The sequence below is a fragment of the Physcomitrium patens genome, chromosome 23, assembly GCF_059467195.1.
Source record: "Physcomitrium patens ecotype Gransden chromosome 23, ASM5946719v1, whole genome shotgun sequence".
Taxonomy (NCBI): Eukaryota; Viridiplantae; Streptophyta; class Bryopsida; order Funariales; family Funariaceae; genus Physcomitrium; species Physcomitrium patens.
Genome location: NC_143432.1, coordinates 2,427,310 through 2,451,154, shown reverse-complemented (window position 1 = coordinate 2,451,154; position 23,845 = coordinate 2,427,310). Strand labels below are relative to the sequence as shown.

At 27.9% G+C, this 23,845-nt stretch overlaps 1 long non-coding RNA gene across 1 annotated transcript; it reads left to right on the top strand.

Annotated features, from left to right (window-relative positions):
• Positions 1–22,136: 22,136 nt before the first annotated feature.
• LOC149986480 (uncharacterized) lies at positions 22,137–23,535 on the top strand. The gene is made up of 2 exons (XR_016500403.1): positions 22,137–22,270; positions 22,697–23,535. It is a non-coding gene; the product is annotated as an uncharacterized LOC149986480 (long non-coding RNA).
• Positions 23,536–23,845: the final 310 nt, after the last annotated feature.

Sequence of the window (23,845 nt, the reverse complement as noted above, 5' to 3'; positions counted from 1 at the left end):
AAGCATGTACGACCTCAAAATAAGCTATAAATAGTCTATATATTAAATTTAAATTTAAATTTTGTCTCAACTTCTTTTTACATTTTTTTTTTGTCATTCTTACTCTTTTTCTCTATCTATTTTATAATAAATCTTTTTCTATCAAATTTAGAAAAAATATACAATTCATAGAAATAATTGTTCAAAGACATCCAAATCTATACATTACATTGTAACTATGCCATTATGACTAAGTGTTGAAAGAAAGATTATCGTATGTGGTATTATTGTGACTACAATGATGACTATAAAAGCACTATTTTTGAGCTCTTTTAAAAGCAAGAGATATCAATTCAAAAAATTAGTTGCTCATTTGAGATAGTTGCTTAGCTAGACAAAAGAGACAATTATTAGCACTTCAAAGTCACCAATCTTGAGAACAACCAAGAACCATCATCAGCTCTTCTTAGACATGCTACTTATATGAAGCTGATGGTAGTTGAAAGTTCATGTGTTAATACTTTATTGCTTACAAATATTTTTACATGTGAGGTTTTGACAGCAATGCACCAACAAGATGGAAGATTTTCTATTGTAAAAAAGATAATCTATAATACATGTTAAAAGTTTATCAAGACATTATTTGATGGACGTACACTGCTTAAAGCCTTGCTTGATGACTTCACTTGCCAAGGTTGATATATAGCACATATAACAATAAATGGTGGAATAGTGATTTATATTTTATTTTATTCATGTTAATTCAATCAATCTTATTTACATGAATCAAAAAATGTTGTTGATTGATGCCACCTATAAGACCAACAAATATTATATATTGCTTTTACATATTATTGAGTATATGGCTTTCAAAAGCTCATTTATGGTGGTACTTTTTTTCATGGCCTTGAAAGAAATTAGATCTTATCAGATTCCATTTACATGGATCAAATAATTTTTTGTTGAGGTACCTTTGCCTAGCATATTTTTTATTGATTATGAATTGACTTTAATCAATGCAATCAAAGAAGTCTTTTTATATGCAACTATTTTTCTATGCTTCTAGTATATTGAAAAAAATATTATAAAAAAATTACAAGACTATATAGATGAGTAATAATAAGAATTTTTGTAAGGTTGATACTTAGTGGTGTTTGTGCATTCCAAAGACAAGTTTGAATATAATAGAGTACCTTCGTAGAGATTTTAAATATCAATTTTTCTAAGACAATTATATATATAAAAAATGCATGGATTGATGTGCACAACAAGATGTTCCTTGTCTCTTGGAAAAATAAGATTTACCATTTTAGCAACTATATGACCTTTGCAGCAAAAGATAGTTGCTATATACTTAAGTAATATCTTAGATCAATCAAATTTGATTTTTTTAGCATATTCTAATAGAGTTTTACATCAAAAATAAGCACAAGAAATATATAACATAGCTTTCTCATGAAAAGATACATATCTTAATATTTGTCAATCTAATTTCTTATAGTGAGATCTTTGAAGATGTCAATCAATTCATCTTTCATTATTTATTGAAAAATATCTATAAATAAGTTAAAACTTATATATTTGCATATTGTAGGTGATATTGAGTTTGGTCTGTCATATTCACATCTAATTCAAACTATGCTATGTTGTCATATTGAAAAGTAGCATAATATGTAAAAATAATATAAAATATTATAAAATTTTAGATTATAATTAAAAATAAAATAAAAATAAAATAAAAATAAATAAAATAAAATACTTATCTAATTTATTTAAGTTGATAGTTTAAATTTTTTAATTAAAGATAGAAATTATAAGATTTATTAGTAAGAAATTTAGAGGAGCTTTGATGTCAAAAGTATAATATTTTGATTCTAAAGCCATTCCATGTAAGTAAATAAAGTAAGTGATAGAGGATTTTATTTCTATTGATTAAAAATCATATCCAATAGGCTTCAAAATATTATCTATGACCACATGTCAAGAACAAGAATCTGATAAAAGTAAATAATTAAACGAGATTTTTTTCACAAAATTATGAAAAAGTAGAAGTAAAGAAATATGTATATTAAAAAAAAATTATTCTTTTGCATATCTTAGGTTTCTCTGTGATTGGAACTTGGATTTTTAAGAGAATTTTGTGGTTTCAGGCCTTGCTGGCATTTTCATTAGCCTGAATAAGTTTTAAGTCATTATAGTATGTATAAAAAGAATATTATGTTTAAAAGATGTACAATTTCCTTTGTACATGATTGTGTTGACAGAATTTGTATATGTGTTGCCTCTAATAGGGATGAGGGAGCTCTTTCAATTCGATAATGATCTGCAGGTGCAATTTCCTTCTATTGTGTTTGTGATTAAATCACTGTAGAGAACAGTAATTATGTTTGTTTGGCATCTCGAAGTCAATTAATTATGTACTCTTGCTCATTTACCTATTTAATTGTTAAATACAGATTTGTCCAAAAAAACTAGGTACTTAATGACGAAGTATTTTTTTTTCACATGTATCGTATGTCCAATTTGATATTGCTGATCCGGGAGTCTTGGAAGCCTACATTAAATCCGTCTTTGGTTTTATTTACTTGCAACAGCAACTGAATACTGAAACAAAGGCAATGAGGTAGTTAAAACTCTGTAGCAATTTGGTATTGGAGGCAAGCAGTGCATCTTTGCCTGTACTTGGTGATACTGTGTCATGCGGCATCCAATATATATGCGTGCCATTTCAATCTTCTGAGAAGCTCTTAACATCAACTGATTCTACGATGTTGGTACCTCCTCCAAAGTATTTTAGCAAAGAAAGGCATCAACAAGTTAAAGTCGACTTAGAAGTGACCTCAAGTAGTAGAGTGCAAGGTGGTAATGTGTTAAATGAGGCAAGTGCTTTAGTAAAAGATGTTGAGGAAGAGAATTCACTCTTCCGTAAACAGACATTTGGGAGTACTGTAAGACTCTATGATGAGGCTCAACGCCTCGATGTTTCTCTAAGGAGGAAGTCTTAAAACTAATGGCTATTGGCAAAAGATAAGAAAACTAAAGACTCTTGAATTTAGATTAGAATAAGAAAGAAATTGAAAAAAGTGAAGAAGGCTTCACTCTTGCCTTTATATATACTATCTACCTAAGAGCTACATGGTAACATTCTATAGGACCTTCAATTTATGTTGATTTTACAAACCACATGTGTTAACTTGCAAGACAAGTTTTCTATATATGTGCCATATAAATACCTTATTTGATAAGCTATTCACACATATGATACATAGCTAATTTATTGACCAAAATTCTAATATAAAAGTGAATTATAAAGACATGTAAAATCAAAAATATATCTATGAAGCTTTTAAGAAGTTTTTTTATAAGATATCATGAAATTAATCTATTTTTATATATTTCTACCTACTTCTATCTTATCATATAGGTAATTAATAGAGTAAGTATGTATATTTGTGACAATACCATCCTTCTAGGAATGAATTCTAAGAGGAGCAATTATCATATATTGAAGAAATCTAAAATGCAACAAATTATGTTTGCCACATATTTTGATCTTTATTCTCTTCAAAGATAGTTGATAAGTCTTCTCAACTATTGATAATATTCCATATTAAGGCAAAAAGACCACTATGTTATTTGATCGTTGTTTAAGCCTTCATAACTTCTTTCAAATAAAACATTTAGAACACTATCAAAAATTATTTCTACCTCTAATAAAAACACCAAACATCAAGAGTGTCTTCTAAGATTGTGATATCAAATACATTGTATCTTATCATCTATTTGAAGAAAAATACATCATTCTTGAGAATCTTCATTTTGATTATGTGATCTTGAAGGTTGAAAAAATTATAATATCTCATTTGGCAAGTCAAAAAACAATAGCTCTTGAATTGAATCTATTGATTATTGGTTCTTTATCTCCTTAGGACCACAATATACACAAAAGCTACAAACAAAGATAGAAGATGAAATATTATCTTTTCTTGATCTTGTTTCTTTTATAGTAAAGATTTATTATTCTTCATTTAGATTTTGATGGATGTTGTTGATAAAAATTCTCTATCTTCTTTGTTGCATTTACAAGATTCTTTATTGAGTTTTATGTGTATTCACTAATATTATATCTATGCCAATAAATAAGACATTCAAATCTATTTTAGTGCCACTTTGAATCTAAAACTTCTTCCACTTTAAATTCTTCATTATTTTTCACTTCTATAGCAAGAGGTGGCATATCTTTTTTTCTTGGTATATTTATTATCTTATATGATTCAAGAAAAAATATGTGGAATATGAGATAAATCTTCATTGACTTTGATAGGTATAATTGATAAGCAACTAGATTGAATTATTTACAAATAAGAAAAAATCTAAACTTACAATAGTCCAACTTGTTACAAAGATGAATAGTCTTCATATTATAACAAAGTAATTATACTCTATTACCTACATTGAATTGTGGTTGTTTTTTGTGATAAGCATCTTCAATTGTCTTTTATTGTTCTTAAGCTTCTTTTAATTGTGCTTTTAGTATTGTATATAGCTCTAATAAATGACTTGTCAAATCTTTAGCTACAAGATTATCAATTCTTGAAAAGTCAAAAGCATCAAGTTGTAGATGATAACCATAATCAACAAAGAAAGGTATTAAGTAAGTAGAAGAGTATACCATATTATAACAAACTCTGGCAATGGCAAAAGAACCATCCAATCATCTTGTTGGTAATTAATGGTACACCTTAAATATTGCTCTAAAATTTCATTTAAGTGCTTTGTCTATCCATAAGTTTGAGGATGAAAAGTTGAAGATAATTTTATTTTTAACTTTAGAATCTCAAAAAATATTTTCTAAAATCTTGATACAAATTGAATCCTCTTATTTGATATAATATCCTTAAGTAATCTATGATAGTGATAGATGTTTTCAAGAAAAAGCTTAGCTATTTTTTCACTTGTAATAGATGTTTTACATGATAAAAAATGTTCCATCTTGATAAAATGATCTACTATCACAAATATAGAATTATATGAACCTAAGATTGAAAGATCCGTTGTCGTATTATATCAAGTCTTGCTCAAGAATCAACAAGGTACCTAACCTAGAAGGTAGAATGAAAATTGTAATAACAAAATCTTAATTCTAATAGAATATTAAATAAACTCTAATTAAATCTTAAAAATTCAAAGCAAGTTTTAATCAAATTCAAAAGAAATCTTTAAAATTTTCAAAAGAAATAATAAGAAATCTTAAAGAAATTAAAAAAAAAAAAAAAAACTACAATAAATCTTTAAAAAATTCCTAAAAAATCCTAAAGAAATATTAGAATAATCAGAAATATGTCTTAAATAAATCTCAACCAAGTTCTGATTTTATTCTAGTTGAAATCCTAATAGACTTCAATCAAATCTTAGGCCAAACTCTAAATCCTAAGCAAATCCTAAACTCTAAATCTTAAAAAAATTTGAAATCAAACCTTAATCCCTAGTCCAATTCTAAATCCTAACCAAACCTTAATCCCTAATCCAATTCTAAATCCTAACCAAACCTTAATTAAATTCTAAATCCTAATTCAATCCTAATCTTAAATCAAATCTTAATTATATCCTAAATAACTCAATTAAATCTTAATATAATTTAGAACCTTAATCTCTATCAATTAAATTGTTGATCTTGCTTAAAAATTTATATATTTTTCAAAAACTAAGTTAGAAATAAGTACACAAAATTTAAAGGCAATCATATTTACCAAATGAAAGAAAAATACTAAAATCCACTTAAGTATTGATCAACCTCCTATTTCAATCTAAATGTTGAACTTCCAATATCAATATTTTTTTTTTAAACCATTCAATTCATCTCAAATTTCACATATATATAGAAAATCAAGTCTATTATTTTTATACGTAAATTTCACTCTAATTCCATAAGTAGATTATTAAAGATCTTAGAAATCCTAACTACCTCTCAAAGTCCAGTTTTTGAGATCTCAACCTACTTGAAATTCAATAACCTTCAATTCAATGATTTGATCAAGTTCAAACTTATAGCACACACTTTGTAAAATTATTTATATAAGTTCTCAAAATTTTAATTATAGATCTAATACCAAATTCACAAAATTCTCTAAACCGTAACATCCTTTTTTATTTTACAAATTCCAAAATCATCCAAAATAATTGTGATTTTTTAAAATTCTTCCGAATTCATTATATACTAAAATTATTCAAAATAAATAATTAAGAAAACTTTATTAAGTTTTTTTTTTCAAGTTCTATTCTTTGATCTATAAAAAAAACCCTTGAATTATCATATATGCTTGGTTTTGTACCTTGGGATTTGATTTTGATGTAGGTTGTTAATTTGTCCTCTCTAGATATTAAATTTTATCCTTTTGAATTAATTTTTTCTAAAATCAACTTCTCACTTCTTCCTACATATGCTCTTATTTTTTATTTTTCTAATCTATCTTATTTTGCTATATTTATGGCCTTATAAAGTAAATAGAAGCCTATTTTGAAAAAATGTAGCATTTAGACCTTTAGTTTTATTTTCTTTTGGATTATTGTCTATTTTCTTGATAAAATCTATTGAAATAGAAGACCATGGTTATTTGAGTATGGTCAATAATTAGAGAAGTCTATAAAATCAATGACAAGGAGTTTTTGACCTTCAATAAATGCCACATGACTAGAGAAAGTATTTCACTGCTTTTCACATTTACAACCACAAAAAATCTTTAGATATAAGCTTCAAAGTCTTATTGTATCCAAAATGTCTAACCGTTGGAAAGACATAGCATACTTGAAGAACATGTCAATATACTTTTCCATCTGAAATATATAAGCATCCTTCAAAATAAAATAGGTTGTTCTTGAATTCAAACTTGGAAGTATTATAAGACTTACAAGAAAGGTTCTTGATATCATGAATAAGAGAATTTGAGAATATACTTGATTGAATTTGTTTGACAAAGATTGAATCAACAGTCAATGTTGATTTTATTGCTCAAAGATGAAAAGATTTTGGCTTTAAGAGAATCATTCTTTGTTGATCAAAAGATACATCATTTTCTTTTGGTGTAAGATAAGAATATCTAGAAAGGGTGTTTAACAAATCTTATTATTTTTTGGATCAATAAGTGATCTTAAAATCAAATCTTGACAAAAACATGCTCCAACAAGCTTAGCAATGATTCAAAATACATGTTGACATAAAATATTTAAAATTCTTATGATCTGTATAAACAATGATTGCATTATAAGCACCTTTTAGATAATGGCACCATTCTTAAAACAAATCTATAATTGCAAGAAGTTCTTTATTATGAATCTCATAGTTGATCTTCGCTACTGAAAAAAATTTTAAATAGAAAGTTACTAGGTGAAGTTTATTATTTGTTCCTATTTGTGATAATACAACATCTAAAGCAAAGTTTGATGCATTTTTTCCATAAATAATGGCTTAAAAAAGTCAATACAATTAATATTGGTGTAAAAATAAAAGTTATCTTTAAAGCTTCAAATACTACTTTTATTTCTTAATTCCATTACAATTTATCTTTACAAGTCAAATATGTAAGTAGAGCTACAATTTGAGGATAGTTCTTGATAAAGATCCAGTAATAGTTTATAAATTCAAAAAAATATTGAATATCTTTTATCTTTTTGGAGATCTTTTAATTTATAATAATTTAAACTTTCATAAGATCTACCATAAGTCCATCATTTGAAATGATGTATCTTAAAAAGTAGACTTGAATAGTATGGAATATATACTTTTCTATCTTGAAATAGAGTCATCCATCTCTTAGTTTTTGTGACACATAATGAACATAAATTTTATGTTCTTCTATATTTTTAAAATAAATTAAGATGTTTTTTAGATAACAGATAACAAAATTATTTAAAAATTCTCAAAAAACATCATTTATTAGATGTTAGAAAGTTGTTGGTGCATTTGTAAATCCAAAAGGCATGACATTGTATTCAAAATGTCTATACCTTCTTCAAAATATAGTCTTTCATTCATCTCCTTCTTTGATGTATACCAAATTGTATATTCTTTGTAGATTTATTTTTCTATAGTTCTTAACTTGATTCAACTAAATAAGAAGTTTAGAAATTAAAAGTATTATTATTATTATTATTATACATATTGTCTTCTTTAGAAATGTACTGAGCACTTGGTTATAGAAGATGAAGTTATGTTTTATAAATATCCATAAAATCTTAATAGGTTTCATCCATATAAGAAGAATGCAATTCAAATTTTAATTTAAAAGTACTTAAAGCCAATATAAAGTGTTTAAAAATACTCTTTTTAGTAACTTTAGCTATACATAAACTCCAATTGCCTTATTACTTTCATAATTAGATAATTTTGATTTATCTTTGTAAGTCCTAATCTTAGTTAGTGAGCTTTGGTGAGTTATAATTTTTAATTTGACCATCCACTTATGCAAAATTTTACATACAAATGCCACTATAAGTCTTTTATATACTTCAAAAAAAATTCAGACCAATCCAACTTATAGATTGTGAAAAAAAGTCCAAAAATTACACTAATATCACTTGGCTGCCAATTTAATAGCTGATGTAGATGTTTTAGTAGTGATTTTTTTTTCCAATTATTAATTTTAACTCAATATTGATATATACCTTGATCTTAAAGTCTTCTAACACCATGACAAATTTCACCTTGATTCAACTAATAGAACTTCAAATATCATAAAAATCCTATCTAATTTCAAACTACCAACTTTTGATACCTTCTTGTATCAAAATCTAAATATCTTCCAATTGCACTATTAAATTAATAGAAAATTTTATATATATTTAATATATTTAATGAATTAAGTATTTTAAAATTTTAAATCATAGATGTGATACCAATTGTACAAATTAGCTAAGCATATTAGCCCTAATTTATTACATAATTTTTAAGTCACTGATACAAATCTTGATTTTGAACAATAATTGCAAATTCATTTCAAGTCCCATGAAAAATAACCTTATACATCTAAAAAAAAAGCTTAAAGCTAGTTCATGAATTATAATTATTGATCTTCAAATGAATCTCTTCTTTGTTTTAGGCAACCATTTTAATTGTTGGAGGTCTGATTTCAACCATGTTCAAAAAATGGTCGACTCTTAAGTATCAATCTAACCTTTTTTAGGAATTTTTTAGCCTAATTCTATCTTCAACTTAATTTTAGTACTAATTATATTAATTATTTATTTCTTTTATTTTAATTTTATCAATTTATGGCCTTTTAAAGTACTAAAAGAAATTATGACGTCTAAAAGGTAAAATTACTAATCAACCTTTAATCTACAAGCTATTAAGATAAATAAATAAACTAAGAAGCTTTTATAAGAGCCATATTTAAATATCTTGAATTACTATTGAAACAAGATGATTAAATATTAATTAAAATTTTATTTTTGATTATATTTTTATCATATAGTTGTATTATAACATGACAACGAATACTTATTCTTGATAGAAATTTTGTTAAGTCCTCAATAATTGATACGAATCTACAATGATTCATCTTTTTTCTTCACAAATAAAATTGGAACTTCTATTTGAAATTTGGAATGGTGTATAAAGTTCTTGGCCACATTTTCTTCAATATACTCCTAAAGTTCAGCTAATTCATTTTATGATAAATTATAAATTATTCCAAATGGTAGTTGAGCTCCTTTTTGAAGGTCAATTGAGTAGTCATAGGGACAATGTTTCAAAAGAATATTTTTTTCAAATACATCTCGAAAATATTGATATTGTCTTAGAATGCTACTTGAAGTCTTTCTTTCATTGGAAACAGGTACAACATAAATGATATAAGGTAATCTTTTTTTTGCAGCATCTAAGAAAGCTCTTTCATCTACAAATACATGTTTAGTTATACTAGATTTATGACTTTCTACTTAACTAATTACACTCTTAGTTATAATTTCAAAAAATCCAAAGACTATAAGAAATTCAAATTATTTTAGAATTATGTTTTTTTAGCCATTATAAACCTAAAATAACTAGATTAGAAGTAGATCTAATGATATCAAATATTACAAAACTACTATGACCATTAGTTATTACTTCTATAGAAAAAATTCTATGAGTAACATCTCTTAAAGAAAATGGACGACTATCTATGACTCCTATGTGAACAAATTTAGTTTTCTTCACTAAAAGTATACTATATCTTTTAGCAATTTTTTCATCTAAAAAATATGCTAAGGCTTTTGAATCTAATAAAGCAAAGGCTTTGTGATATTTAGGTTTTAAAATAATATTTATTGTAAAATAAAGAGATGATTTTGAGAAAAAAATAGGACCTTTACTAGATTTTGTACAAGATTTCAACTGCACAATCCCTATTATAACTGGAAAAACTTATTTTTTGACATACTATCTTCTTTGGCATCATTCCACTTAATATCAATTGCAAGTTGTTAAAACTGTGAAGCATATAACATTACTAATTGATTATTTTGTCCCAAAATATGGATCTTATTAGATGCAATATGAATTGCATCATGTTCTCTATACATGGATTAAAAATTTGCCAAAAAAAACCTCCAAATTATCTAATATTGGATCTTGTCATTCAAGAAAAGATAAAAATCATGATAATATTGAACCTAAAAGAAATGTACTAATGAATCTAACTTGTGATCTTGGACTTGGATAGCTTTGGAGTTGAAATTCAATCACAAGTTGTACTTGATTGATAAATCCTCTAAATTTGAATCTTGTGCCATTAAACTTTTTAAGCACTATAATCTTTGATTTTTTAATATTAAAAATATGTTTTATTATAGAAAAATGAATATGATTTAATGCAAATATTGTAGCAACTTCAATCATCTCTATATCTTTGATTCCTATTATTCTTGTTGCTCTTTGTGGCTATAAATTAAATTGATATATTACAAGAATTAATTCTATTAATTAATCTTATATTTATGCCATTTTATTCTTTATTTTAAGAAGCTTTGCTATGATAATACTTAAAGAAGAGAAGATGTCTAATATTGCTCATGACAAATAGAAGAAAAGACTTTAGAACATAGAAAATAATAAAATCAATATCAATTAAGAAAAAGGTGATTTTTAACTTTTAATATGCTTATATTTTATCAAGATCAAAAAATAATCCACTTTTAATCAAGAAAAGATAAAACTTTGATATTGTAAGTATACTCTTGTCAATATATCAAGGATAAGAACTTGATAGAAGTAAATAATTAAGTGAGATTTTTTTCATAGAAGTATAATAAAATAGAAATAAAAAATATGTATATTAAAAAAAAATGGAATAGCTATTGTCAAAAGATAAGAAAATTAAAGATTCTTGAATCTAGACTAGAACAAGAAAGAAGTTGACAAGAAGAGAGAAGGCTTCATTCTTGCTTCAATATATACCATCTATCTATCAGCTATGTAGCAATGTTCTATAGGACCTCTAACATGTATTGACTTTATAAGCCACATGTCTTAACTTACAAGGTAAGTTTTTCATGTATGTGCTATATAGTTAGCTTATTCTATAAGTTATCCACACATATCACATGTGGCTAATTTTTTGACCAAGTTTCTAATCTAAAATAGAATTATAAACATATATAAAATCAAAATTATGTCTAAGCTTCTAAGAAGCTTTTCTTGAAGATATTATAAAATTTATCTATTTTTATCTATTTTTATCTATTTTTATCTATTTCTAACTATTTATAGAGATAATTATTAAAATAAGTATGTATATTCATGATACCACACTAAAACTTGAGGCCATTATAACAAGGCCCATTTGAAGCAAGGCTGACCATTCAAGGTAAGATAATCCATTTAAAGTTTGGAAGTTGGATTCATAAACCTTATATTTTAAATTAGAATTTAGATTAAAAAAACTATTTGATTTGGAATTTTGAAAAGAAAAGATATAGTTGTTTGAAGATAGAATATATTTTTGGATACCTATTGTTATTTATTTAAGTAGATAAAAAATTATAGAAAGACATTTATTAATCAAAAGGTGTCAAAGAAAAGAACTTCATAAAAGTAAATAACCAAGTCAGACTCTCTCAAAGAAAAAGAAATAGAGAAGTATGTATATTAAAAAAAATTGAAATGGCTATTATCAAAAGACAAGGAAATTAGAGAAACTTGAAATTAGACTAGAAATAAGAAAGGAATTCACAAGAATGAAGAAGGCTTTATTCTTACCTTAATACATACTATCGACCTAGGATCTATGTAGTGACATTCTATAGGACCTCTAAAAAACGTATTGACTTTGCATGATACATATCGTGACTTACAAGATAAGTTTTCTATATGGGTACCACATAATTAGCTTATTGTGCAAGCTACTAGCACATGTGGCACATGGATAGTTTATTGACCAAGTTTCTAATCTATTAATCAACTACAAATATATATAAAGTCAAAACAGTATTAAAAAAGCTTCTAGAAAGCTTCTGTAGAAGGTATTATGAAATTAATCTACTTTTATTTAATTCTACCTATTCATATTACTTAGGTAATAATTACAGTAGGTATGTATTTACAACAAAAGATGGAATTGAAAATTTAACTTAAAAAGCTATACTTTATGTTAAAGAATTGATAAATTTTTATTTAGAATAAAGAAAAAAGAATTGTTGAATTCAATACTTTAAAACTAGAATTTGTAAATTAATTTTTTTCATAGAGATTTTGGTTTGGATCATATTTTGAAATTTTGGACGAAATTTTGGTTCAAAATTTTTATAAAAATAGATTAATATGTAAAAAAATTGTATATGAAAAATTTATGGTATTTGGCTATTAGAATTTTGAGATGTGATGGAATTAGTGCAAAGATACTTAGAAATTAATATGTTTAATATATGCTAGAAATTAAGCAATATCCAAAGAATTATAATGAATTTATTATTGAATGTTTTTGTGAAAGTAATTAAAGATATAAAATAACTTATAGAGAAGTTTAAGTCTAGTAGAATAGATAGATTGTAAGTTATAAAATAATATATATTTGAAAGGAATTTTCATCAAAATAGAAATGGTTTTAGGATATTTAGTTACAACTTGAAAGCTCTTATGTATTCTAGACTTATATATTTGATATAAATGTCTTCATAAAAAAAACCTATAAATAAGATTTGTATTTTATAAACTTACAACTTGTTTAAACACTTAGTGGCAACCACAAGCCTAGTACTTTCTTGAGGAAAATTCTCTCTACTACGATAATATAAAGAATAATGCTTCAATCTCACTAACTTTGATTTCTATTAGTACTTATCAAAGCCATTTATAGTCCATTCTTTTATCAAGAATGTATTTAATTTATTATCTAATATATTAGAATAAGTTTTAGCAACCATCAATAGCCTTTTATTATATCAACAAATGCTTGTGCTTGCAAAATTCTAAATTTTGTTACAATAACAACCACAACCTATTGGTGAAGTGTAAATAGTGCAAAAAAATGGATATTTGTAATGGAGAAATGATAAAAGAAGATATCTTTTTTAAATTTGAGTACTTCTAATACAAAGTATTGATAATATCCTATGATCCATGTAGTGATGTTGGACATCAACAAACAAACCACAAGCACCCATAATATAAACAACCAATAATAAGACAAAATTTAAATTCAAATTTTTTTGTTAGTTTTTTTTGTTGCTATATGTATGTATTATAATATGATATTATATAAGTTATAAGAATTGATCTCACTAATAGTCCTATAGTTGATAAATAAGTATAAGTAATTTAAATGAGATTTAAAAATTTTCATGTATGATATATGTAACTTATTTTTTATATGTTAGCATATAAAAAAAATATATTATATATTAATATACAATTATATTGTAAAAAATTGTATTTTAATTGTAATTGTAATTTAATTTTAATTTTATTATATTATAAAAAATCAAATTTTAATTTAAGTATATTTAATATTATTTTTATTTTATTTTATTTTAAAAATATATATATATTTTCTATTAATAAATTTTTGATTATCTTATTTTAATTAAATTTAAATAAATATAATTTTTTATTAATATTCTTTATTTTTAATAGAAATCTAAATATTATTTATAAATTACTTTACTTAGTTTTAAATATATAAAAATTATCAATTCTATACATGCCATATTGTAATGTCAATTTGTTAATATTACAACTAGATATATGGACAAATAAAGAATATATAATTTTTTATAGTGGATTCCAAATGATTTTTTTATAACTTACAATTGTATGAAAAAAAATTAATCTATACAACATTCATAAGATCAGTTATAAAGAAAATTTGAAGTAAAATTTGGCTAAAAAAAAGTTTGAAAAAAATTATCTTATGGATATAGAAGGTTTTATAATACTTGTATTATATTTTAGGTGATCTTTGATACTTAGGACTTATGTATTAATGTAATTGCCCCTATAGGAAAAAATTTATATATAAACTTGTTATTTTTTATCTTGAGACTTGCTTGAGCAATTAGTGATAGCTAAAAGTCAAGTGCTTTTTTAAAGCAAATTCTTTCTACTTCAACAATACTTATGTTAAGTAGTAGAGTTCACATATTTAGCCAATCATAAGTTTCTACATTTCTTAAATATGTATATAGCAACATGAAGTGAAACAAAATTGGATTAACTCTAAGATCTAAGATCCTTTCAATCTATAGCAATATAAATTCTTCCACAACATAGAACATTATAGACCAAAATAAAAATTAACAGAATTAAATATAATAGAATATAAAAAGAAAAAAAAATTAATTAATTAATTAAATTAAATAAAAAAAATCAAAAATCAAACTTTATTAAGAAAAAGGGACCAAAGCTGTAGCTGATCAGATATCCAAATGGCCTTAGTTAGTCCTATTTATACTTTGTCTAACCATCTTAGAACTTTCTAAAATATTCTTAATGGTCAGCCCCACATAGATAATTGTCCTAAGCCCTTTGTAGAATGTTCTATGGTGGATCTTATATAAACCATCAATCTAGCTCTAACTTTAAAAACATTTAAAATATGGCTCCAACTACCTATCTCTATGTGTCAATAATATAAATACCTTATCTATACTTTGTTATATTTTATCTTCCTCTACTATTATAAAATATCCTTCTTTTGCTTCCAATAGTATCTCCAAATTATTTCTTAACAATGAGTGAGGTTCTAAGTAGATTTCTACATTGCATTGTAGATGGGATAATCTTTCTAAATGACTTTGTACTGAAGTTGTAGATGTCCATTGCCACAACAAAGGCAACAATGCTCGATAATGATGTCCACTTCATACTCTTGTTGGTGATCAATTACAATCAATGGTAGTGGTGGTGATTAGTATCGATACATATAGTGCCTTGGCTCAATATGAAACTCTTTGAGTTGCAAAACATTAAAGATTGGATAGACTCAAATATAAGGTAGAAGCTCAAAGTGGTATTCAACATCAAAAATCATTATAGAAATTCAAAAAGGTCTAAGCCACTGAGATGCAAACTTATGGATTTGGATTGATGTAGCAAGTGGAAAGTTGGCATTGAAAAGTAACACTTGATTATCCTTTTGAAAGATCTTATCTTATCAATGGTTATTTGTATATTGCTTTTATCAGTTCTATACGATAAAGAGGTAGTAATGTGCCTCTTATAAGGTCATTGTAAGCTATTGTATAAACTCTTGTATTGTCAAATTCTTGATATCAATGAGACGATAGAATATTATTGGCATAACCAGATGTTGATCAATATCAAAAAAATTGTGAATGATTAGTACTTGCTTGAATACTTTCATTGTAAGTAAACTCCAAGGGTATCAAGTATTTATTCCAATTATTATAATGAATCATCACAAATATCCATAATATATTCTTCAAGGTCAAATTTGTATGTTTTTTTGTCCATTGGTTTGAGAATGGAAGGCAGTATATATAGCAAGTTATGTGTCCAATGGTTTAAACAAAGTTTGCCACAAATCATGTCCTTGAGATTTGTTCTAAAGTCTTATTGTGCCCTAGATGTTCAAATATAAGAATGTCATGTCCTTCTTGAAGTATCTATTGTTATATTGTGATTTGGCTACTATATGAAAATAATGCAAATAAATATTTAATATATAATTTACTATTCAATAAGATAAGAGCCACATTATTAGATTTTAGTTAATCACAAAATATAATTAGATTACTACTTTGAAATTTTTAGTTAAAAGGGCTATTTTTGAGGCTGATTTTATGTTAAAAATAGATTTTATATATTTAGAGCTACCTTTATTATACATTGGTGACTCTTAAAATCTTATTTTGTTTCTTTTATTTGGTGTTTAGGACATATATTATATAAATCTTATAAGAAAAAGATTTAGAAAGGGATTTTGGTAGCAAAAAGAGTAGTTAAGGCATCCATATGGATAGTTGGAGATAGATGATGAAAATCTCTATTGCTATTGGCCAAAAGGCATGTCTGATAGGCTTCAAGGAGGCTGCCCCAGGCCTTAATAGGAATTAAGATTACTCTTTAGAGGCAATTTGAAATTAAAAGACTAGGATCAAAGAATTTAGGTTTTTGGCTATAGTTTTGGTACAAATTTTGGATGATTTGGAGTTTTTATGAGAAAGCTATAGGTGCTCAAAGTGAAGGTGTGGATTTTGTATCTACTATCATTATTTTGAATATAATATGTGCATTCGGAATGCAATGAAGGATCGGCGATTGGAGTTGAAGAAAACACTTTTTTAACTACACTTTTCATATAATACTTGATGAATTTTAAGCTAGAATGAAGGAGTTATAGGAAGTTGAAGTTAGTACTTGCAATCTAAGGGCAGTAAGTAATCTGATTTACTAGTGGTTGTGTTTCAAGCCATATCTTGAGCAAATTGATAAGATTTTAGTCAAATATTTTTATAAATGTCTATTATTATATTATTAAACTTTATACACAAATTTTGTGGCATTTGGAGTTTGGATTTTTGAGATATGGAAAAAATAGTGTTCAAGTGCTTGTAAATTAGGGTTTAAAGAATCTGTTAGGATTTCTAAGATGCCAAATGATTTGTAGTAGATTTATAGTTCATTTTTTTATGGTATAGCTCAAGGATAAATTCTAAATTATCTAGAAATTTGAAAAAAAAAAATTAATATTTGGATCAAGAGATATGAATTTCTAAAGTTTAGAGAAAAAAAATCCTTCATAGGAGAAAAATGTTTTGAAAGGATTTTGCTACAATCTGAGTATTTTATGCAAATTAAAGGAGTTTTTAGGAGCCAAGAATTTATATACATGTTAAAAGTAGAGATATGGAGCTATAAAAAAATTATAATATAAAGATAGATATTTGTAAGTGGATTATGGATTTTCTTTGAACTTATGGAAAATCCAACTTATCGACAAATAGTTAATTATGATTAGGTATAGCAAAGGATGTTAGGAAATTTTTAAATTCTTTAAAAAGCCTTATATGTAAAGCTTCTTAAATATAAAGGGATTTTATCAATAGAATATATTTTCATACTATTGTATTTTTTTGGCCTTTGTAATAAGAATACATCATTTATTGGAACTTGTCCAATAAATTAAAGCTAAATTCTCTATAACTAGATACCTGGTGTATTTTCAAATAGCAAATCTTGTCATACAATAGCATGTCCAAAGTATAGCATTGTTAGGTACATAAATTTATTTTTTGAAATAAAACGAGTCATTATTAACATGATAATCTTGATATTATACATTACCCACCTTCAATCAATTGATAATCATCTTAAAATAAGAATTCTAATACATAGCTTCCTTCCATTTTGTTTTTCTAATTGATTTGAAATGACACTATTAATTATAGTATTTTTTGTCTTATCCTTGATTCAGGATTCAAATCTAGTTTGCGTAATAAGATGTTCAGTATGGTATATTGTCATCTTTCTTTGTATTCAAGTTGAATATCAAAGATCTATAATTGCTCTTTCTAACGATGATGTTGTGATTTCATATTTTTTAAATACAAATCATATAATAAGGACCAATGGTCAATCCAAACAAATACTAGATTTTCCAATAAATAATGTCGCCATACTTTTGTGGCATATATAATTTTTAGTTGCTCGATTACATGTAGAGTAATTGCACTTTGCACTTCTGAGCTTGCGTGATTCATATGCCATAGGTTGAAGGCCCCTACCAAACTCTTGTTAAAAAATCACTTCAATAACAAAGTTAAAAGCATAAATGTTAAGTATACATAAAAGCTTGGGATCAAACAATTACAATATTGGAGCAATAATGAGTGCCTCTTTCAACTTATCAAAGGTCTTTTTTTACTCTAATTTCCATTCAAATAGAACACACTTCTTTAATAGGCTTAACAATGAGACAATAATATGTGCAAATTGCCAAACAAAATGGCGATAATACCTAACAAGGTCTAAGAATGAGTGGGCTTTAGAAGCATCTTTGGAGGTTGGTCAATCCTCTATCAGTTTCATTTTATTATATTCCATGTATACTCCTTTAGAAGACACAATATGTCCCAAAAAGGTCATATTTGACTTCCAAAGTTCATACTTTGATTACTTATAATAGAAGCAATTATCTTGTAGCTAGCATAATACTTCCCATAGATGGTGCTCATGCTCCTCTAAGATTTTACTATAGATTAGAATACCATCAATGAAGACATTTATATACTTATTAAAAATGTCTCAAAACAATCTGTTTATGTGACCCATGAAAGAGGCTGGAGCATTGATAAAGCCAAAAAGTAAAACAAGCCATTCAAAATATCCATAATGCATAAATAGGCCATCTTTTTTATATCTTCTTTTGCAATAGGTGTTTTTCAATAGCCACTTCAAAGGTCAAATTTGCTAAAGATGATTGTACCTTGAAGTTAGTCAAAAAGATAACATCATATCTGAGCTTTGTTATTTTGAACTTCTTTCTTAAGATATAAGTATCACTCAACCTTATTATTTCTTCCTCACATATCTCATTCAATATGTTATCTTGGTCATTTGCTAGGTATATACTCCCTCTATTTATTATCTTAATATTAATTCTAAATCAATTAGTAATTCTAATCAAGATGTAATTTTTTATAGAGCCACAATTTAAAAGTACTTGACATGTCTATCTTCTTAATCAACTTTTTAGACATACTAGTCAACCTCCTTGATAGTTGTCCAAGGGCCTGCCATTTGTGTTTAAGAAAGAGCAATTATTCCTAGTACCAGCTCTCAATGCTTTTATTAAGAAGCCCTATTTCTTTGCTCCATTTCATTATTGACTTGGTAGGTCTCAAAATTGTGAATCCACCTTAATTTGTTGGTACTTGAATTTTGAAGTTTTGAACAACCTCTAATCTAATGGCTTAGCTCTTGATAATAAAAACATATTTCTTTATGTATCAATATTTGTCATATCTACAGTATTAGTAATCCTTACAGAGCATTAATCTCTATTGACATTGGTTATCATTCCATAGTATTGGATAGCAATATAGGACTTTATACTATAGATTGTGCTCTACAATTTTTGAAATCTATAGCATCAATTCTCTCTACAATCCTAATTGTCTCCTAAAATATTTATAGATTCCTTAATTTTACCTCTTGTTGGACCATAGATTTTAATACTCATATAAATTGATCCATCATCTCTGCCTTTGAAATATTATCAATTTGGAGATATAGGAACTTGAAATTAGGAGATATAATCTTGTACTAACTTGGATTGTGTCAGATTAGCCAATTGATCGCATGTTATCTTCTTTGCATTGGTGGAAAAAAATTGACTTTTAAACTCAATTTCAAACTCCTCTCAATTACAAAATCTACTTTCAGCTCCATAGCTTTGAGCTTGATGTCACCACCAAATAGCTATTGCATCTCTCAAATAGTTAGCTGCATATATAATTCCTTTAGTTGTATTTATCTCAGATACTTAGAGGTATTATTGAATATTGAAGATCCATTGACATATATCTTCTTGCTTTAAAGTCCTAAAGTATATATTGGGCATACTTAATTTTAGCCTAACAAATGTCGACTCATCTATCCTAGACGCTTCCATTTGTCCTTATAGAGTAGCTAGCTAGCTTAGGAGGTATTGTATCTGAGTCTCCATCTACGATTGCTTCAACATATCTCCTATGTTGCAATTATTTTATTGAACTTTGCTATAGTAATGCCTTCTTTCTTTTTAGTTGACTTCTTAAAAGTAGGTCATGGTAGCTCCAAAACAGTATCTAATGTGATCACAACAATTGACCTCTAATTAGACAATGGCTATCAACATACTACCAAAGAATAGATTAATACTTTCTTTCATACCAATGAAACAAGACTGGATTATCTTTAAGAGCTAAGATCCCTACAATCTAAAGGAATATAAATCCTATCACAAAGTAAAATAATGTAGATTAAAAAAAACTAAATAAAACTAAATATTATGAAAGATAAAAGATACAACATAATAAAAGAAAATAAAATTACTTTGAATAAAAAAGTGCAAAATCAAACTTTACTAAGAAAAAGGAACCAAAGTCATATCTATCTAGTTATCTAAATGACCCTAATTAATCCTATTAATACTTTATTCAACCATCATAGAACTTTTTAGAATGTTCTTAATAGTAGGCTCTATCTAGATAACCACCCTAAGTCCTTTCTAGAATGTTCTATAGAAAATCCCACATAGACCACCACCTAGTCCCAATTCTAGAAACTTCTAGAAATTCCCCAAACATGGCTTCAACTTCCTATCTCTATTAATTTGTGGTTTTACAAAAAAATTGTCTAAATGATTAATATTATAAAAGCTAAGAAAGTAGTTTCTACAAATATTTAAAAATAATTACATGCTTGTACAAAATCTCTTATTTAACTTGTTATCATATAATTAAAAATAAATTAAATATTTAATTAATTTAATTAAATGCCATATATATCAAAACTCAATAGAATGTTTTTAGAACCAATACAATATCTATAAAACCTAACCTTTTGAATTGGAATAGAATCTTGGACTAGCATTTTAAATCTAATTAGAAAGATATATGGTTGAACTATGTTAGTTTGATATATTTGATGCAAAGATGTAGTAGTTAATAAATGGCGAGGTAAAAGCAACATAAGAATATCAAGATTTTGTTTATTCTATTTATTACAAACATAGATTTTAGGAATGCCTCTGAATTAGAAAATCATTAAAATTGGTAACCTTACTTGTATACAATGTAGTCTTTGATCCAAGGGAATCAATACCATAGGACACATAGTTGTAGCAATAAGTTCATTTCGAAAATATCGTTCTAAAAATTTAGAGTCAGATGAAAATAGGAATTAGAATCTAAGACAACTATTCTACCTTCTAAATATAAATAAATTCTTATGATTTATAATATATTCAAGCTTTCTTAATTAATTAAAATAACTACAACTTAATTGATAACATGTGCCAACATAAAAAAAAAAAAAAAATCGTTTGAATGAAGCTAACACAATTTAATGATTAGCACAGAACCACTTACAGGGCTCAAATGAGCCAAAATTCAATGTCATAACAATTGTAAATAATAATACGAGAACTGAATAATAAAAGCGAGTTGGAAAGCCAACACAAAGTCTATGCTAAAGTAAGGTTAAAAAGAGGGGGGGTGGGGATTAAGGTATTGATGTTATTATTATTGTTACCCAAATGTGGGTCCCTCCTCTTATTCATTCATCTGTCTTCCCCTAAGAACATTCATTATGCTTTCTCATCCATCTATCCGTAGTGACGGACATCTGGGCTGGTTTCGAGGGATCGACGGAGTGCGTACTAATAACTAACCCCCCCCCCCTCTTTCGTCACTAACTCGTTTACTCATCTCTCTCTCTCTCTCTCTCTCTGGGTCTGTCTCAGTCTGAATCTCGCTTGCACTACACAAGGAGTGTGAGTTTGGTGGCGTTTCGTGACGTTTCGTGGAGGGGAGTGCGTCAGTCAGACAGACAGACAGACAGAGCAGAGCAAAGACGGGGGAGGGAAGGAGGGAGGGAGGACAGCCACTTTTTCCTGCCCTGAATTGTGTGTGTCAACGACTTTGCCAGTTCGCCTCTGACACAATCGCCCCCCTAAACGATGGATGGATACAGGAGTGCCGATCCTTCTCACACAAATCATATACGACAGGGTGTTGTGATACCCCCCTTACGACTCATCATAAATACTATACTAGTAACAATAATGTTCCTGATAACTCCACTTTCAATGCAGTAAGTTCTGCCGAGCCAAACCCTTCCAGCTCAACTCGATTTTCCTCTGTCTGCCTAATCCTACTGTAGGAATTTACGTCTCACTCCTTGTCGACCGACAAGGGTGGCATACCGGGCGCGATGAAATCGGTAACTTACTTCGGAGCCGATCGATTTGATGATCTAACCAATGACCGGTGACTGCATTCGTCGTTCCGTCAGAGGTTGCTTGGTACTGTGATGCATCCACCAGAAAGTTGTTCAACCTCCCTATTAAAAACCCTCACGAAGCAATAGGTTCATTGAACATTTGTGCATACAGACAGGATTCGCTACTCAGTACAATCCGAGAACTGCAAGGCCAACGCTAATAATATACACATGTAAATGCATTGATAGTATTTTTAACTTTCTGTCAACGTGTCTGGAACGTGCCATGTCCCGCAGTGAGGAATCTCCCGGCGGGCATGATTATATTTCGCAGGCGGGATTACACCGACTCCTAATGCAGGATCCGAGTTTGGATGCAATTCTTCATCATCATCATCTGATGCTGCTGATGATGATGATGATATCAATCCATGGCTCGAGCCTGCTGCTGTGCACATGAGAGACGCAGAACCGTTTTACTGGTGCAATTGCCCCGATGGAAGACACTGAATCTACCTTGACTGGAACCGTTTTGATGCCGTGATTCGACGAGGATGAGGAGTCTCAGGGTCGGAATTCCGCACACGGATTCTGCTGCGGTCCCGGCAAGACCATGACTATTCCGCTCTCGGACCATGATACCTCAACTTTGCAGGTTGGGTTTGTTACTGCCGTTCACGAACTGTGCGACCAAGAGAATTATGGTTCCCGAACCCTCTTCCGTAGACAGTCAAATCCTCAAGCTGACGAAGTCATGTTTCTGAATTGTACATGGATCGATTTTGCCAATGGGAGCTCTGTCCTGGATGCAATTAGCCAACCTGTTGCGTGTACACCTGGGTCATGTTAAAGAGCTTCAATGTCAAAGCAGCTGTAGTACTGACTCTGTAACATTCTACCAGAAGATACGTACAGCTTGCTAAATGTTCTTCATACTGTATGTTGTTTAGCGTGAGTACACAAGCTAGCCATGGACATTGCGGCCCCAAATACGAGTAAGTATTTGTAGGAGACTTACCTTGGAAGTCCGAAGACTCCATTTTTCTTTTTCAGGTGTCCTGAAACCCTTGCAAATGAGGAGCAGGGGGATTCATTGGGATTGCCAATCAATTCTCCACTGGCTTTTTGCAGCACCCAAGGTACACGGTGTGATCTTGCGTCGATGAACACCCAGAGCTTGTGATCAATACCTGTCGCTTCTCAGCGATCATATATCTATTTCATTGTGGTGTGTGGAAATACGGCCCACGATGCGCAAAGGTTGAACCTTGGGGGGTTTTGATCATACTTGCATCCCGCTCAATTATTGGCGCAAGGCTACCTGTGATGTGCACAGTGGCCGCAGTCTTACCAAACTCCACCCTATTGATTAGATTGTGCCGTGATCATGCGCCAGCGCATTCACATTAGAGAGTGAGTGAAAGCAAGGGGAGGGGGGGTAGAAAC